Raw genomic sequence first — 20,904 nt, forward strand, 5'->3', positions numbered from 1 at the left:
TACCCACACACAACTTTACAGAGTAAATGTCAAGTAGCTGAAGTTATCATACACTCTCTGGGCATGTTTGTGTATCATAGTCTTAAAGCATGAGTTCATATGGTGTGTAAGGTATAAAGGTATGAAGATTTTGCAGAAAAAGAGGCTCATCAAATAATATTATTGTCATTAGAACAAAACTGCTGAGGAGCCCACTTCTCTTTTGTTCTTTGCAGAGAGGCAGGATTGACAAAGAGAACTTATCTTGTTCCATCTACACTGGTTTCCGATTTGCTTCCAGGCTCAATTCAAGGTGCTGGTATTGACCTTTACAGCCACATACATCCTGTGACCAACATACCTTAAGGACCCCCTTCTCCCATATGAACCTGAACACTCATTCCAGTCATCTTTGGAGGCCTTGCTTCATTTGCCCGCACCATCTGAGGCTAGTTGGGTGGTGACCTGAGAAAGGGCTTTCTCAGTCATGGCACCAAAACTTTAGAACTTCCTACCCAGGGAGATTCATCTGTCTCCTTCTGTTGGCATCTTCTGCCAGCCAGTGAATATTTTTTTTGTTTTGTTTGGCATACCCTCAATAACTGTTATTGGTCCTCCTCCTTGGTTCTAATGTTGTTTTTTATGTGTTTTATTGAATTATTTTATACTTTTAAGGTTGTTTTTCATTGTGTGTGTGTGTGCTGTCAAATCACAGTTGACTTATGGCAACCCCATAAGATTTTCAAGGCAAGAGATATTCAGAAGTGGTTTGCCATTGCCTGCCTCTGCGTGGGCTGAGAGAGTTCTGAGGGAACTGTGATTGGCCCAAGGTCACCCAGCAGGCTTCATGTGGAGGAGTGGGGAATCAAATCTAGCTCTCCAGATTAGTGTCTCCTACTCTTAGAGATGGATTGACTCAATAAAGGAAGCCACAGCCTTCAATTTGCAAGATCTGAGCAAGGCTGTCAAAGATAGGACATTTTGGAGGACTTTCATTCATAGGGTCGCCATGAGTCGGAAGCGACTTGACGGCACTTAACACACACACACTCTTAGCCACTACACCATGCTGGCTCTCTGTTTTCTGGTTATTAGAATGTTTTATGTGCGCTGTTTTGGAGACCCTGATTGGGCAGAAACATGGACAAAAATGTTTTAATTAATTAATTAAAATGTATAGACTATTTTCTAGTATAGTTACCAAGCTAAAACCCAGAGAGATATGACTGCACTTTTAAATCCCCTGATGTACTAGGAGGCAAATCAACCAAGCTCTCCTCAAGATGAAGGTGATGCTCTTCAGTAAGGCTGAAAGGTCCATCTAGTCTGGCATCCTGGTTAACACCATGACCAACCAGATGTCATGGAGGACCAACAACAGGTTATAAAGGCCAAGGCTTTCCCCTGATATTGCCTCCTGGATCTGGTTTTCAGACATTTAGTGCCTCTATGTGGAAGTTCCCTTCAGTCACCACAACTAGTAGCCATTGATTTCCTTTTGTCCATCCTGAATCGATTGCCCATCAACCTCATTGGGAAGACCCAAGTTCTAGTATTATGGGAATATTATGTATTAGTATTGTGATGACTGGTAAGTATTGTGGACTACAAATAATGCAAAGCAATGAAAGCATTTTATAGGGAAGCAGTTGTAAATCTGATGAGTTGTATCAGAAAGAAGCAGCAGAAAATAATTACATAATGGTTTCAAGTATACATTACAAGAACAGATGTTACATGGCAAAAGAGCTGAAAGCTAGTAGAAACTTTGCCTAACCTAAACATCTCTCTTACATCAACAAAGTGTTGTTGTGCTTTAAAGTTGAATAATTGTATTATGGTATAAGCCTTAACCCGCTAGAGACAACTTGGAGCATGAAATGGTCCAAAACCCTTGTTATGGCTGTGGTTTTTCTCCACTCTGCCCCCCCCCCCCCACAAATTTCCCTCTGCAACATTCTGAATACAATGTGCTGTTTTAGGCCTGGATTTGACATTTAAAAATAGTGATAAAAGTAAACAAAATCCCCTCCCCCTTTCCCTATGAAACTATTCTCCATAGAGCTTTCACCACACCCTTATATCCTTCTTCACCTTTTGCATTTAATTTTAAAGTCAACGTGCTTAAAGAAAGCTTCATGCAAGATAGATATCATATTAAAATGTACTGTTATTTAAGATGTAATAAAGTTTTTAAAATGTAGTTGGTATATAAAAAGAATCCAAGTGACCACAGCGCAATGTTTTTAAAGGCAAAAGTGTCCACTCCTGTTGAAGTGAAAAAGGTCGACTGATAATTATGAATATATAATATAATCAACAAACATGGTGCTTTATAAAGCAAATGATTGCCCAAAGAGCTTGTTAGAAGTCATCCTTGGATACAAAAAACCTAAATATTTCCCACATGGGGCCAACATTTCATTTTTGTGCAAGGTGCTCGAGCTAGTGGTAGCAATGCAATTTCGGGTGATCTTGAAAGAGACAGATTAGCTATATGTCTTTCAATTTATATTCAGTCTGAGTTTGGGACAGAAATACCATTGGTTGCCCTGACTGAAAGTGACAGAGACAGTATATCCTTGTTGATTCTCCTGGGCTTTATGGCAGCTTTCCACACCATCAGCCACGGTATCTTTCTGGAGACTATCTGGCTTGGAAGTAGAAAGCACCATACTTTGGTGATTCTGCTCTTACTTGGCTGGCCAGTTCCAGGAGTAGTGCCAGGGGGATGCTGCTCAGTTGTATGATGTTTATGCTGTGGAGTCTTGCAGGAATCTATCTTGTCCCACAAATTATTTCATGTTTACATGAAATTGCTAAATGAGATGAACTGGGCATTTTGAGAGAGGTGGCATCAATGTCCAGATGACACCCAGGTCTTCTTGTTCCTGTCAGCTGGGTCTGCAGAAGTCCTGAAGAATTGGAGAAGGTAATGATGAGGATCAATATGTGTGTGTGTGTGTGTAAAGTGCCGTCAAGTCGCGGTTGACTTATAGCAACCCCTGGTGTGGTTTTCAAGGCAAGTGATTAAGCAGAGATGGTTTGCCATTGCCGTCCTCTGCAGAGTCTTCCTTAGAGGTCTCCCTTCCAAGTACCAAACCTGCTTAGATCTGACAAGATCGGGCTATACCATGCCGCCTTTCCTCCCTAGGATCAATATACTGAGGCTCAATCCTGACAGAACTGTGGTGGTCCCAGCCTACCAGTTAATATCTTCCTCCCTAACCCGGCTTTCTATTTAGTAGATTTAGTAACTGTCATTTAGGTGCCAGGCTATATAGGTGCCTGGCCCTCGTTCACCCATCCTGTCCTTTTTGCTGCTTTTTTGATGGTCTGCATCCTGCTGAAGGCTCTTACCATTAGGTTTTTCTAATTATTGCTCTTATTACTACTATTTTTATAATTTCTGAAACTCATTGCTGTATTATACTGCTTAACTTCTTCTATGCCTGTGACAGCCCTTCTCTACTCAGAGTGCCTACCACGCTCTACAACTTACCATATCCAAACTACTTTTCAGTCTGCACTACTGAAAATGTAACCTTAACACACATGAGTGATTATTACTTTATGTAATTTTAAAATTATTAATAATATTTTCCATTAAAATCTGTTAACAACATCTGTCTCAGATAAATATCTTATTTAGATGTACTTTAAATAACTTGCCTGGCTATATTTCACATACAATATTAAACAGATATTTGAAGTCAGTTTCTTTGACCTGAACACAAACTGTCCTTGATCCTTTGTTTTTGTATGAGATGTTTCATTTTCCTTCATCATTTCAATTTTGCACTGAAAGCATAATCAACTTCCTTCCTTTTAAATTGATTACCCAATGTAGTTTCCTCTTTATTTACAAAAATGTCAATTTGCTGCTTTAGCTCTTCCTAAAATAATATAAAATAATATCCATTTGTCTGATGCATGTAATCTACAGGCAGCCAATCCTAAGGGGGGGGAGTGATAGTTCAACGGTGGCCACAGATGATTCCCAGTCACAAAATGAATATTAAAAGAAAAAGAAAACTTACCTGAAAATCACCCATTAAATAAACAGGGATACTCTACCAAAAAATGTGGTGTAGCCACACCGCTGCGAGAAGGCGCATTCCCAGGGAAAACAGAGGTTAGGAAGCTGCCTAAAGGCAGCTCTGTCCTCAGGAACACCCCAGGAATGCCTCCCAGGATGCGGGCGTGGGGACTTGCACAGCCACTGGAATGTTGCCAGGAGGCAGCGCTGGTGCCCTTGGCCTGCACCACTGCATTGTGTCCTGGCACCAGCATGCTTGCCACCTGTTGCTGTGTAAATGCCCTTTATCCTGGGTTAGATGGGCACTTATGCTGCTGTGAAGTCATGCTGGCTCCTAAGGAGCTTTGCCCCCACCCCCTTTAGGATTGCAGTCTTATACTGGTTGTAAATCAGTAAATATAAATGGCAAGCAGGCGCTCACTCTCTCACACACACACGCAAATGAAAAACACAACACATATATGAGATATGGCATGCATTACTAAGGCAGGAATTTAACTGTGACTCAACTTTGTGCTGGTTAAATTCCATTTCTTTTTGTCTGAAATTACATCTCAAAAGATTCTTTCTTTTAGCCAGGCAATTAATAATTCACAAACTCTGCTTGGGACAGTGATTGCGCTAGTCCCAACCATATTTATTCACAAGTAAATCTCATGGATTTCAACTACATTTCCCAAAGAGGAACGTTTAAAATTTAAGCCTGTATCTTTTACAGTCTTTGGCATTGTGTTATGTACTCCCTATTAGTAAAGAACTTATCAAACAATATTTCATCTTCAATTACTGTTAATACTGGTTAACTTGTAGCAAGACTAAATACTCATTAATTTTGTTTTGTTTATAGAGGACCACAATGCAACATAAGTAATGTCTGTCTAGTAGCTAGCTGCTTGTACAGCTGACATGTTCCTATAGACAGATGGCTCTAGATTTATGCTACTGAAAAAACAGAGATGGGTCTTTTAATGATTTCCACAGAATATACTTTGTACCAGCATTTTAAAGCGAATATTAACAAACTCATTATAGAATCAAACAAAAAACAAAACAAAACAAAGCAAAATAGCATAAACATTACTTGAATTCTGTTGGAACTAGTTACCAATCTCCAGGTGGGGCCTGGAGTTCTTATGAATTACAACTGAACTTCCAATTATAGAGATCGGTTCCCAATGTAAATAAATGTGGTTAATGGGATAATACATCTCATAAGCAATGTAATTGGACTAGGAATTGCAGAAATTTGAAAATGAACAATGGGGCCTGTTTTAAAATCCAAGCTAGTACAACAATCAAAAGGGTGTGACAAAATTGTTAAAAAAATTATACCAGAAGGAGTGGGCCTGTGGGCTTCAACAAAATGGCACTCTTGAACACCCCAAAAAAGCTACAATAAAAACGAAATGGAGGAATACTTCCCCCCAGTGGCAGTAATCATGATTTTAAGGATAATAATCAGTGGGGGCACAACCAAGAAGAAGCAATGAGTCTTAACCATGTTTCCCTAAGATTATTTTCTGCTGCTAGAAATATTCTTGTCTAACACTGCTTGTGCAGGATTTAAGCAACATTCATCTGTTGGGGTCCAGAAGATTTAAATATCTTTTTCTCAGCATTAGCTGTGGGAAAATCACATTCTAGCATTCAGAATGCAATTGTAGTCACCAGGAAAATGCCATCTCCGCCTTTCTGTGAATACAGCCTATATCTAGTGGACTGCCTCCATTATATATTGGCTAGCGGCTATGCCATTACCTCCCATCACTTCTCCCCATTCCTATGCTCTCACCAATTTGAAAGCAGAATACAACCCAGCATGTCATCAGAATATAACTGCTAATTTGAAAAAGTTAGGTAATGGACCAAAGCATCAACTGAAGCAATTTATTTCTCCAGGTATTAGGAAGAGAAAGATATGCATAGTTTGTGAAGGAGACTGGATGATCTGTAATAAAAATTTCAAAAGAGATATAAAATCTTTTAATTCAGGGAGGGTACAGAAAAAGAATAAATACTTTCACTGGACTTTTTCCTGTATACTATACTCATGTAATTAGAGGTAAAAGTGAAAGAAGCAGTGTGTTCAGGTACTCTAGTCTGAAGGAGTAGCTGAACTTACCTGTACTGATTTTTTTTAAAAAGCCCAAATATTTTCCCTTTTCCCAAAAAAAACGAATAAAAATGATAAGGTTTAGCTCTGTGGTCTGAAAAAGTTATGAACCATTTGGTAGCCATTTGGTAACTCTATTAATTCCCAGATAAATATGCTGAGGATTCCAGACTTAATGTTTCCTGTTGGAATTAATGTGTTTTCCTTATTTTCATTAATTCATTCATTAATCTATGAATAATAATTGGCTGCAATAAAGAGGCATTGAAACAGAGAGCTCATTCTTGCTGTTTGGCCTGTGAACATTTGCAAATATGGTATTCTAGTATGTTAAAATTATTAATCCAAACTCTAAAGTGGTTTTAAAAATAGTTCAGGACATGCAAATCATTGTCTAAAAATTTATATACCACATTTAGCAATTTAATTGCTTATTTGCTAAGGAAATTCCATAGCCGCATTCTTCGAATTTGTTCAGTGCTTTCTTCTGCGTGCTCTGCCCAGCAAGACAAACATTTAAACCCTCATGAACTATTTAAACAAAACCCTCCAGGCACTCAACTGCCACTACTTTCTACATAGGGGGAGCGAGACAAAAACTTAAAGCCTAGTGTAATGCCAATAACTGGAGATGAGAACATGAAAGATTTACAGGGAGTGGCATATATGCAATGAATTAACTCATGGGTAAGGCCAGAAACGAAATCCTCAGGGCACATAAACCATGGATTCAGATGTCTCTACACGAAAGTACAGAGTATGGGAAACAAGCAGGAGGAACTTGAAGTCCTTATACAGGAAGGGGACTATGATTTAATAGGCATTACTGAAACTTGGTGGTATGACACTCATGATTGGAATATTAGGATTGAGGGGTACAACTTGTTTAAAAGGGATAGGCAAATAAGGAAATGGGGAGGAGAAGCATTATATGTCAAGGATGTGTATACTTGTCAGGAAATACATTAATCTGAGCTTGGAAGTTCAGTCGAGAGTCTATGGGTAAAAATAAAAGGAGTAAGAAATAATAGTGATATTATGGTGGAGGTCTGCTATAGACCACCAAACCAAGCAGACGACTTGATGAGACACTCCTAGACCAGATTACAAAGTTCGCAAAGAGATGGGACACAGTGTTCATGGGAGATTTAAATTACCCAGGTATCTGCTGGAAGTCAAATTCTGCTAAAAGTGAAAGGTCAAATAAATTCCTGACTTGCCTTGCTGACAATGTCATTTTCCAGAAAGTAGAGAAGGAAACAAGGGGGTCTGCTATCTTGGACTTGATTCTCACCAACAGGGAAAAACTGGTTAATGAGATGAAAGTAGTGGGCACCCTGGGTAGTAGTGACCATGTAATTTTGGAATTTACAGTCTTGGGCAAAGGAAAAGCTGTACATAGTCAGAAATATCGGTTGAAGTTTAGGAAAGCAAAGTTTAACAAACAAAGTCATGCTGGGTAGAATCGAATGGTCAGCAATGCTTAAGCAGAAGGGAGTTCAAGAGGGGTGGGAGCTTCTTAAAAGTGAAATATTTAAGGCACAATCACAAACGATTCCTATAAGAAGAAAAATGGGAGGAGCCTAAAGAAGCCAGGATGGTTCCACAAACTGCTTTCTAAAGATTTGAGAAATAAAAAAGACTCATTTAGGAAATGGAAGGAGGGTCTGATAACCAAGGATGAATATAAACAAATAACCAGTGCTTATAGGGAGAGTGTTAGAAAAGCTGAAGGTCAGTATGAGCTTAGGCTAGTGAGAGATGCTAAACACAACAAAAAAGGCTTCTTTTGTTATGTTCAGAGTAAGAAAAAGAACAAGGACATGGTGGACCCATTGTGGGAACAAGACAGTGAAATTGTAACAGGTGATAAAGAGTGGGAAGAACTCCTCAATTCCTACTTTCCTTAAGTCTTCTCTTGTGAGGGAAATGGTGCTCAACATGGCAAAAACAACACATGATGAGGGAAGGAAGTTGCAGCCTAGGATCGGCATAGAGATAGTACATAAACACCTAGTTTCTTTAAATGAAACTAAGTCCTCAGGGCCAGATGCATCCAAGGATATTAAAAGAAATTATGAATTAATTTCTGAGCCTCTGTCCATTATTTTTGAGAATTCTTGGAGAACAAGTGAGGTGCCAGAAGTTTTAGAACAAATCATCAGTCAGTCCTTGTGCATTTAGAAAGGATGGCTGTAATTATTAAGAGCCAGCATGGGTTTCTCAAGAACAAGTCATGTCAGATAACCTCATCTCCTTTTTTTGAGAAAGTTACCATCTTGCTGGATCAGGGGAATGCTGTAGACATAGTTTATCTAGATTTCAGTAAGGCTTTTGATAAGGTTCCACATAATATGGTAAAATGTGGCTTGGATCCTATTACTGTTAGGTGGATCTTTAACTGGTTGACAGATCACACCCAAAGAGTGCTTGCTAATGGTTCCTCATCCTCTTGGACAGGAGTGACAAGTGGAGCGATCTGTCCTGGGCCATAGGTTGTTCAACATCTTTATAAGTTATTTGGATGAAGGAATAGAGGGGGTGCTTATTGAATTTGCAGATGATACTAAATTGGGAGGGGTAGCAAATACAGTAGAAGACAGGATACAAGGTGATCATGACAGGCTGGAAAACTGGCCTACAACTAATTAAATGAATTTCAGTGGAGATAAATGTAAAGTTCTGCATTTAGGTAGGAAAAATCAAATGCATAGTTATACGCTGAGGGAGACTTGTCTTGGCAGTAGTATGTGCGAAAAGGATCTAGGGATCTTAGGAGACCATAGAACATGAGTCAGCAGAGTGATACAGTAGCTAAAAAGGCAAATGCAATATTGGGCTGTATTAACAAGAGTATAGTGTCCAGATCATGCGAAGTGATGGTATCGCTTTACTCTGCTCTAGTTAGACCTCACCTAGAGTATTGTATTCAGCTTTTGGCACCACAGTTTAAGAAGGATGTAGACAAGCTGGAACATGTCCAGAGGAGGGCAGCGAAGAGGGTGAAGGATCTGGGAGACCAAGTCCTATGAGGAAAGGTTGAAGGAACTTGGTATGTTTAGCCTGCAGAGAAGACGACTGAGAGGTGATATGATAACTATCTTCAATTACTTTTTTTAATATAATTTTTTATTATTTTCACAATTTTTTACTGTTGGGTAACTTTTCAGCAACACATTCATTTCATAGATAATACAAAAGAAAAATTTAACAGCGTCGTCGAAAAGCATTTTCATCTAATAATAAAAATATGTTAAAATAAAAGACTTCCCCCTCATCTTCCTCCATCTTACTATAAATTTATCTACTCTTTTGTGTAGAAGTTCTAATCCAAGAAAATATGTCAAACTTGGTTACTAAATTAATTCTAAATTATCTAGTTCATTACAATTAATACGTGTTTATTGTTAATTTAATATATAGTAACAAATTTTTATTTCAGAAATATTCTTAAAATAAAAGGATTAGATCAATAGTAGCAAAATTCACTAGTCATCATTTAATTCCCTATTTAGCCCTCCGTATCTCTCTATCACCCATGAACTGCATGCTTCCTTTTAATTTTATTCTTGCTGTGAGTTTTTGTTTTTCCAACACTTCTGATACTTTTAGGGTTCGGTCTTTTTTGTTCAAGTGTCAAGGCCAATTCCTTTTTCTCCTCTTCTTCTTGTTGTTGCTCATGGTTAAGACCAGCTAGATATTTTTCATGGTTTTTCAGAAAATTTTCCATATCCTCCTATGAAGTGATAGTAAATCTGACCTCTTTGTAGGTAAAAATAAGTCCCTGTGGAAAGATCCAGCAAAATCTTATTCCATTCTTCTTCAATGTCCCAGTAAATTCTTTGTAGATGTTTCTCTTCATCATCAAATGTTGCGGGATATCCTTAAGAATTATGAGTGGGTTTCTTTTCACTGACAAAGGGTTGTCATAAAAAGTTTGCATAATATAATCTTTCATCCTTTTTTATAAATTTTTATTAAGTTTTAACAAAACATACAATATATATAAAAAATATTACAAACAAAAAAATTGAAAATTAAAAAGAAAAAGAAAAAATTAAAATACAACATCTTTGAAAAGAAAGAAAGAACAAAAAAATTATGAAAGGGTAACGCAATTAATAATCGTTACAGTCTGAATTAATCTAAATATCCACTAATACCCTTTCCCCTACACCCACCAAGAAGTGACCCACCACCTTGACTTCCGAAGAAGTGTCTGGGTAGTTTTGTTTATCTATTATCTAAAATTAAAATTGTTAGTACATTGTTTTTCTATAACTCACTATATAATATCGTAAAATCCATTTTTGCCATCTTATCCCAATATGAGGTAGCTTTATACCATGTCTGTTTAAACTCTTCCATATCTTTTCCATGTAAAAATTCCGTTAATCTTGCCATCCTCATATACAACCACAGTTTCTCTCTCCAGTCAGTAATTGAAGGTTTATTCACTTGTTTCCATACTTTAGCTATCACAATTCTTGCAGCAGCAAAACTGTATTGACAAATAATCCTATCCTGGGGGGGAATATTTTTTGGTGGAATACCCAACAAACAAAATGATGGTTTCCTTTTTATTCTGCTATTAGTCAAATTATTTGTTTCTTTCACTATTTTTTTCCAAAATTTTTTAATTTTTTTACACATCCACCATACATGCATATATGTTCCTCTATCTTCACCACATTTCCAACATATTCCTTTATCTTGATTATTCATCTTAGAAATCATAATTGGGGTTATATGCCATCTATAAAACATTTTGTACAAATTTTCTCTGATTTCATTGGTTATTGTAAATTTAAATTCCTTCTTCCATAGATTTCCCCATATATCCAAATCAATATTAACTCCTAAGTCCTTCATCCATTTGATCATAACTGGTTTGATCCTTTCTTGTTCTAAATTAAGTGTAACTACTAATTTATACATTCTACCTATCATTCCCTTATCTCCTTTATCTAATATTTTTTCTAACTCGGATTTATTTTTATTAAATCCGATTTGATTATCTTGTTTGAATATATCTTGTAACCTATAATATACAAACCAATCTTTTATATTTAACTCTTCTCTACTTTTTAGAACCCACTTACTCTCCTTCCATTTAATAATATTTCTATACATCTCTATGTCTAAATTTAATTGTATTCCCCTTCTCATGAAAGCCTCCGTGGGATTGATCCATCCCGGAGTTCTATTTTCTAAAATCTTCTTATATTTTTTCCAAACTAAAAATAATCCCATTCTGATAATGTGAATTTTAAAATCTTTATCTTTTCCTTCTCATACCATAAATATGCATGCCAACCAAAACGAAGATTGTAGCCTTCCAATTCCAATATTTGACAATTATCCAACTTAATCCATGTCTTTAACCAAAGGAAACAAGAAGCTTCATGATACATCTGTAAATCTGGCAATCCTAATCCTCCTGTTTCTTTTATTTGAATCAAATTATTATACGCTATTCTATGTTTCCCTTTTCCCCACAAAAATTTCAATATGTCTTTTTTCCAAATTTTAAAAATTTTGGAACCTTTAATAATTGGTAAATTTTGAAATAAAAAAAGCATCTTAGGTAATACCATCATTTTCATCCTGATGTCATAGAAGGAGATCATAATGTCCCTGGCCTTTGTCTTCTCCAATATAGTGGGTAAAGAATTCTATATATTTTGTTTATTGCATAGTCCAGATCTTGTTCATTTATATGAGTCAGGTCAGCCAATAATTTTATGATGGTTGTTCTGGTACCTCCCAGTTCTTCTGGAAAATTACGAAGACGTACGTTTGATTGTCTTAGTTTCATCTCCATCATAGCTAGTTGGTCCTTGGCATTTTCTTGTTGGGAATGCATAGCTTGGATTTGTAACTATCTTCAATTACTTGAAGGGCTGTCATATAGAGGATGGTGCAGAGTTGTTTTCTGTAGCCCCAGAAGGTCAGACCAGAACCAGTGGGTTGAAATTAAATCTAAAGAGTTTCCAGCTAAACATTAGGAAGAACTTTCTGACAGAGCGGTTCCTCAGAGGAACAGGCTTTCTCGGGAGGTGGTGGGCTCTCCTTCTTTTGGAGGTGTTTAAGCAGAGATTAGATGGCCATCTGTCAGCAATGCTGATTCTGTGAACTTAGGCAGATCATGAGAGGGAGGACAGGTAGGGTTGTGTCAGTGTTTGGCTCTCGTGACCCCTTCTTACTTGCCCAAGGTAATGCCGATCGCCACTTTGGGGACAGGAAGCAATTTTCCTCCAGGACAGATTGGCCAGGGATTTTGGAGAGGTTTTTTGCCATCTTCTGGGCATGGAGCAGGGGTCACTGGGTATGTATGGTGGGGAGGAGGTAGTTGTAAATTTCCTGCATTGTGCAGGGGGTTGGACTAGTTGACCCTGGTGGTCTCTTCCAACTCTGTGATTCTATTATTATCTCTGTGACTGTTAAATGTAATTGGCACCTGATCCTAAATACATTTATTTGAGGCAAGTCCCACTAAATTTAAATGGAATTTGCTTCCAAATAAGTGTGTTTAGGATCCCAGCCAAAGTGGAAGAAATTCGTTTGTAACGGTAGTTCATTACAGTTGACACTTTACAAACCACTGTGCCAAATATCTTATTTAATTCTTTCTGCACTCATCAGCAGCCCTTGCTACATGCTAGTGGGTTTTTGAGACATAAGGAATACTTTTTATTTTGGTGTGTATGGTTTTTTTGTTTGTTCTTAATTACATTTATATCCAACTTTCCTCCATCGTGGAACTCAAAACATTAACCGTAGGTTCCCTGCTGGTCTCCTGCCCAGGCACTCACCGGACCCAGATCTGCTTAGCTTCAGTAAGGATTTGGTATCAAATGCTTTCCAACTTTATCCTGAGACTTCAGGGGTGACTTATTTATTCTTTTCCTGTAAATGAACAGTAGTAGGAAATACAAATTGTCTGTTGGCCCTGGAAAAAAATTCCCAGGTGCTGACAGTCTTCATGTGAAAGAGCAACAGTGCAGAACCCCGCCCCCTTGCATAGTCAAAATACTCCCTGCAGAGACCCGTATACAAGTTCTCATGGATGTGATCTCTGATCCCTTTCAGCTTTACCTGCTCCAGCAGCAGCTGCCAGCCAGGAGTTTGGAAAGACCTACTCCTAGGCACTTAATATGAAAAGGGTAGTGCTGGAGTTAGTCAAGTGCATTGTTGCAGCCTGATGCTGAAAGATGCTGGTCCAGGCTAATGGACACGTTTGAATATTTTGGTTTTTAGTATGTGGACCCTTTGTTCTTTCTGCTTTTATCTATCATCTTCTTTTGCGGTCCATGGAATGTGAGGGTTTCAGTGCGGTGGAATCTGTAGCAGTGAAAAGAACGTGCACTTTCAAACCACTTTGCAACTGGATTTTACTCTGTGAAATGGTGAAATCCACTTGCAAACAATCACTACAGTGTATTGAAAGTGCATTATTCAGCATATGTGAAAACAGAGCACCACCTGTGTTCCAGTATGCACCATTAGCACATTACAGCAAGTAATGCTTTTGCATAGCCTTTCTGTTAGGAATCCTCCACTGTTCACTGTCATTACTCTGTTGACTCCACTGGAGTCAGCAGCCAAGATGCATAAGGCTTTACCAAAGCCTCTCACACATTTAACATTAAGGAATCCTTTGCTTTGTTTCTGCTTGAAAGAAAATGGCTGAGGGGCATAATAATGGGGGAATTGGAGTAAGCAGCTGCACAAGGGACCAGATGGAAATCTTTTGTGGGGGTCAGAAATGGCTCCCGAGCCTCCAGTTGCCTACTCCTGAATGTATTTGGTTTTATTTCATTTAAATTCTTTAAAGTGATTTTCCTCTTAAGAGTTTTAATGAGATCACCCTTGGAAATGTTGCCAGTTTCAAAAATACACTTATTGCAGGTTTCACTACAATGGTACTACCAGTCATCTTAAGTGTTTTTTTTCCTTCTCTGTATTGTATGTGGATGTAGAATTAAGAGGAAAAGAGAGAAATGCTTATTTCTGCAGCATTCCACATTCTCTGTAGTAGGCCTACAAATGGGCAAAGGTGCATAGCTCCCTTATGAAGTAATCCCTTCAGGGCTAAGTCCAAATCAGTACTCAAGACTGAATGAATAATGAAAGACATGTTTAATTATATTGCCAAGCAATATTAATTTCAAAATATATTAAATGACTGCACCCCATGAATCTAAATGAAGACAACATGAATAAGGCTCAATTGTCCTGTATAGATTTAACACCTTACAGCATTATTTTTGCACACCAGAAAGAATTATGTTACTGGGTTGGTGAAACAACATAAAAGGCTTTCCCCTGAACAAATATGTTCAGCTATGCTTATGCTTTTGTTGTTGTTTGCCTAAGTCAACTGATTCCCCAATCAGAACAAAATTTATTCCAAAATACTATCTATGCCTCATTCTTTAAAAAAACCCGTCTTTTTAAAAAATCTGGAATAGGTTGTTGCTTTAAGCTTCTTTGAGCATCCAGCATAGGGTTGACAACCTCCAGGTACTAACCCGAGATCTGCTATTACGACTGATCTCCAGCCAATAGAGATCAGTTCACCTGGAGAAAATGGCCACTTCTGCAATTGGACTCTTTGGCATTGAAGTCCCTCCCCTCTTAAACCCCACCCCAAAAACCTCCCGCTGGCGGCAAAGAGGGACCTGGCAACTCTAATCCAGCATGACCCTCAACACACTCAGTCCCATTATCTAATAGAAGGACAGGGCTAAGGATCTTTCAAAGATTCTGTTTCATAACCCCTTAGTTCAGGGGTCCCCAATTTGTTGAACCTGTGGTGCTTTTGGAATTCTGAAAAACAGAAGTGGGCACCACCAAAAATGGCTGAAACGGGCCATTCTGTGGTTAGTCTCACCTCCTATGGCTGCTGGGGGGGTAATTAAAATGCAGGGAGAATTCAAGCCAAGCACCTTCCTATAATGGGGTAGTTCCCCCCCCCCCCCATGAACACTCCCTGCAGGCCCAAAGATAATGCTTCCTATAGCTCCTGAAGCACCTCCAGAAGCAGGCCCCTGTTTCAGGAGAGAGCTAATAAACAAGCAGGCACCAGAAAACACACCGGTAGGCACCATAGTGCCTATGGGTCCATGCTGGGGATCACTGTTTTAGTTCAGTGTCAAAGTCTTAGCTGAGCAACAGCACCTTCCCCCAAAATATCTACTGCTAGTGGCAGCTGAAGTTTTTATCCCCCTCCCCTTTTGGCACCATTACCCTACAGTCTAACTGAGGGTAACCCCTTAGGTCTCCACAGTATCATATATCTGGTATTCTATTCTCTATAGCTGTTTAAGTATCAGCAGTAATGGTGGCTCAGATTCATCTAATGATTATATTGCTATAAGGTTCAATTGTAATGTGACACCAGACATGTAAGAAAAACTTGTCTGTGCAGGGTTCCATGTTGTTGGGTTCTTATTTAAATTGAACCCTGAACTGCTTTATAGTGGCACCAGCCTTTCAGTGGCACCACAGATCCTCACACATGTAGGCTATGTAACTCAGCTTAAATTAAACACTAGCTTATGGAACACCTGAAAGTTAGATTTTTTAACATGCTTGGCATCACATTTAAACACAGCTTCACTCAGTGGTAGATGCATGGTCTATCATAACTCTTTGATAGGGTTGCCAACTGACAGATAGTAGCTGGAGATCTCCTGCTATTATAACTGATCTCCAGCCGATAGAGATCAGTTCACCTGGAGAAAATGGCTCCTTTGACAATTGGACTCTATGGCATTGAAGTCCCTCCCCTCCCCAAACCCCGCCCTCCTCAGGCTCCGCCCCAAAAATCTCCTGCTGGTGGCAAAGAGGGACCTGGCAACCCTACTCTTTTATCATGGCAGGTCTAACACGGAGATAATAGTTTTTAGCCATACCCTGAATGACTCCTAAGATGCACAAGACAAGAAGTACTTTTGTTCAAAAAAAGGGAATGCAATTAGAAAACAGCTGCAAGCTATTGTATGAAGTTGTCTGTTGTCCCACTCTTCCATCTCATTATGAGAAGGCAGGAGCTTTGTCCTGACAGGATGTCAGGTTGTCAAAAGATGCTATCTAAGTTTCAAGATATGTCCATTCTAGCTTCTAATGAGTAACAGTGGTTCATGTTGATGCACAAGAGCTATTCTAGAAAACATTAGACGAAGAGAAAATATTCTGTATTTTAAGAAGAGGCAGGTTGTTAATATTGGCAAAGCTGAATTACACAGCAAGCCATACATTTGCAGCACATCTACAAACTGATAGCCATTAACAGAACAACAGTAACAGGTCAAAACTGAGGTGAAAGTGCAAATTGGAAGAAGTAAAACGGATCTTTGTGATATATGGTGTGGATGATTTTATGTGTGAGAAGCTTTAGGAGAGAGATAAAATACATGCATTTCAAGCAGATCCACTGAGATTAGAGCTTAGTTGAGCATGGACAAAAAGCTCACATCAAACCAACTAGTCTGGTAACAAATGTCTGCTTATTACTGACAAATGTACAGCCATTTGGGGATACTAAGACAAACCTAGAGGTATTTTTAATGACAATATATTACATAGGATCATGAATCATCAGTATATTAAATTGTGAGGAATGAAAAAAGATGTTTTGGTAAACAAATATTTTATGCTTAGTTCTTCTGTGGCAGAACTAGATCATGGTTTATGATTTGTTACTTTGCTTTCACAGCACTGTAGAAAACCGATTTACTTTCATTCTCCATAATGTCAGGTTCTCCAGCCAACCTGGGCAATTCCCACAAAGTCACTCGCTCAGACTGTCAGGTCCGAAGCAGGTAAACTTTATTGTAGAAGCAACAGGTACAGCTAAGGCAACTTGCAGGTTCAAAGCTGCTAATGACGAGCCCAACTACAATGCCTAACTTAAAGCATGATTACATCACAGGTGCAGTTTCAAACAGGCCTGGGAAAGGAATAGATAACGGTGCCTGGCAGGAAAGGAGGGAGAGGTAACCTAAACACAGTACGGCTCGTTAGCCGCTCAAGGCCAAGGCAAAAGGCGTGGGAATATGCAAATATGCAAACACTGGCCTAACTCATGTCAAGAGCCTGACCGCTTGTACTGGCCAGCCCAGGCCTGGCTAGTAAAGACACCAGGGACCTTCAGTGAAGAATCAAAAGACAACCTCTGACACATAGATGTCTTCCCCCCCAGAAATTAATTTCATCCAGAAGATTTACAGCTACATCCTAAAATGCTTACTTGAAAGCAATTTCTAGTTATTTCCATTCCTGTCCATTACTATTAATTCAATCTTAAATAGTCTTGCTCTTAGAAGAAGGCAGGCCCAGAGCATTAATCCTCAAAGGCATGCCTCCTCCCATAAGGACATTCTTTGCAGGTAATTCTGTTGCATCTCTATATTAGAGAGAGTGGCTGAACGCTTTGGGCTAACTGACACACAATCAGGACAGAATTACCCACCCCCAGATAACCTGACTCTAAAAAAAGGCCATTTTGATGGATCATATATCAGGGTGGGTAAAGAATAATTAATTTCTAGCCTCTTGAGTAACTGATCCATTACTAAGCTTCAGTGTACAGGCAAAAGAAATGTTCTGGGTTACAGTGTTTTGCATCTTCTTGAAGACGGGCAACACTCAGTGCAATATAGACTCTCCTTCCCTCTACCATTAACTTCAACACTGATTCAGAGAGATGCTGTTACTATTACTTAAAAAAATGATTTCTCACTAAAACAGTTCTGAAGTGGTTGGCAGTGTCAGCTATAGCCGTTTCCCATTTGCTTAACTTTATAAACATTTGAGAAGATTTAAGCTATTTCCTGTGCTTCATGCTATGGCCTCCCACACCCGAACTACTTTACATCATCTTGCTAGAATGCACCAGAAGGAATAGTCAGTGCTATTCAGCAAGGAACGGCATTATTTAAACACAACTGCAAGATTTTGTAGGGAGCCCCCCCCCACACACACACATACATTTTTATTCCATGAAAAGGCATAAACAACTTGCTTTCAAATGCCTGCATTTATGTGAAGGTGATCAATAGAAGCTGGGATTGTTCAGCATATCTGAAAGTCAAAACCATTGGGCTGTTGATTGACATTTTCAATTCTACTCTATTTTGTTACAACCCCACCCAGTTGAGGTAGTGTTTGCAATGTGTATAGGTCAGACCATGTAACTCATAAAGGACCAAATCAGATGTCACACCCCCTCCCCAATGCACATGAAGCCGCTGAAAATGTTTCCATGTGGTAGTTGGTCTTCGCAGGGACTACTGCATCATTTGTAAACTGTTGTAGCTCACTCCAATCAAGTGGAAAGCCTTCTTGACAGCTTCACACGTTTGCCAATCTTTGGGGTGGCATGGAAAAATTGCACACAATCTAGCCAGGATTCTTTGGTAAGCAACTTACAGATGTTAGAGCCTCAAGTAAAGCTGCCTCAAAATCAAAGCACTTTCAGGTGGCCTACACAATCAGGGCCCTGGCCTGGATGGCCCAGATCTCAGAAGCTAAGCAGGGTTGGTCCTGGCTAGTACCTGGATGGAAGATCACCAAGATTACTAAGGTCGCTACGTTGAGGCAGGCAATGGAAAACCACCTCTGAATATTGGTTCTTGTAGGTTATCCGGGCTGTGTAACCGTGGTCTTGGAATTTTCTTTCCTGACGTTTCGCCAGCAACTGTGGCAGGCATCTTCAGAGTAGTAACACTGAAGGACAGTGTCTCTCAGTGTCAAGTGTGTAGGAAGATATAGTTAGAAAGGGGTTGGGTTTGAGCTGAGTCATTGTCCTGCAAAAGTAATGTGCTAATCATTGTCCTGTAAGTATCAAGATAATGTGCTAATGACGGTGTGGTATGTTAATATGGAACCATTGTATCCTGAAGTGATCTGTTAATGTGTGAAGTCCAAATCACCTCTGAATAACTCTTGCTTTGAAAACCCTACAGGGTCACCATTAGTTGGCTACAACTTGATGTCACTTTCTACCACCACCAACACCACAGAATAGTTGTAGGTTAAAAAAAACCTCTCTAACAAATGGTAGAAAGATCATGATGGGTAGCTGTGTTAGTCTGTCACTAGCAGTAGAAAAGAGTAACAGTCCAGTAGCACCTTAAAGACTAACAAAATTTCTAGCAGGGTATGAGCTTTCATGAGCCACAGCGCACTTCTTCAGATACAGCTAGAATGTGATCCCATCTATCCTTGAGACAAGTGAATTAGACACACAATGGCAATGTAAATGTCAAAAGCAAGGATGGAAGGGCATTGCAGGCATGTGATGGCATAAATCATGTTAGAAGATGAACATGAGTATGAACCTGAGATAGTATGGCTGACATTGCTGGGCCTAGTGCTGGTGTTGCTAGGATCTATATAAGCAACAAAAAAATGTGACCTGTGCCAGTAATAAGTTAACTTTAGAAAAATGGCAGCACGAGGGCTCATGTATTAATGAACCAAATTGGTAAGTATTAGGTTGTAATTAAATCATTTATTCTAACACAGTTACAGTATTAATTCATGCTGTAGTCTGCATCAAACAAAAACAAAAACAGTCAGCATCAGAACGTCAATCAGCTATCTAGCTATTAATCAGGCATAGCAACAGATGCAATATAAATGAAAAGTATAAATAAAAGGAATAGAATTGCAATTCAACAACAATGCGATAAGTCCACGCAGAAATATCTCAACTTGTATGAGCGTCTGCACCCATTCTTGACCACAAAGGTTCCAAATCATAGACAAGAGGTTCTGTTACAAAGATGGGTGCAGTAAGTCCAGAGGGAGAACCCGAAGGCAAGATAATTCAACCCAAAAGAGAACGCGAAGCTAGCGTGTCACGTTTCGATATGCTTCATCAGCTCATTCCTTGTTTATTGGCATGTCAAAATAAACTGTAACACATGCTGTCAGATGCCTCAAGAAGCCAGATAAGTGCATCTATCTGTTCTAACTGTTATGTGGGCACTTTATTTCTGGCTACTTCACTGTTTAACTCCAACTCCAGATCATTGATGAACAGGTTGAAAAGCACCGGTCCCAACACAGATCCCTGAGGGACCCCACTGCTCACATCCCGCCATTGGGAGAACTGACCATTGATTCCTACTCTCTGCTTCCTATTTTTCAGCCAGCTCTCAATCCATAAGAGGACTTGTCCTCTTATCCCATGACTATGAAGTTTGCTTAGCAGTCTTTGGTGGGGGACTTTGTCAAAAGCTTTTTGGAAATCCAAATACACAGTATCCACAGGCTCATTCCTGTCCACATGCTTATTGACGCTTTCAAAAAACTCTAATAGGTTAGTGAGACAGGACCTACCCTTACAGAAGCCATGTTGGGTTTTGCCCAGCAGACCTTGCCCTTCTATATGCTTGACAATTTTATCTTTAATAATGCTTTCCACCAATTTACCTGGAACAGACATTAAGCTAACTGGCCTGTAATTTCCTGGGTCCCCCCGGAACCTTTTTTATAAATGGGTGTTTCATTGGCCATTCTCCAGTCCTCTGGTACAGAGGCTGATCGAAAGGACATATTACATATCTTTGTTAGAAGTTCAGCAATTTCCCATTTGAGTTCTTGAAAGAACTCTAGGATGAATACAAAATGTGAAGAGCAGTGAAAAGAAAAGGAATCCATGTTAACTGGCAATAAATCCTTCAACAAGAAGTGAAAAATACAGGCCAAAACTAGATATCAAACTCTAAAAGAGAAGAGAGAAACACCAGTGGAGATG

Source organism: Euleptes europaea, chromosome 4 (assembly GCF_029931775.1).
Source record: "Euleptes europaea isolate rEulEur1 chromosome 4, rEulEur1.hap1, whole genome shotgun sequence".
NCBI classification, from domain to species: domain Eukaryota; kingdom Metazoa; phylum Chordata; class Lepidosauria; order Squamata; family Sphaerodactylidae; genus Euleptes; species Euleptes europaea.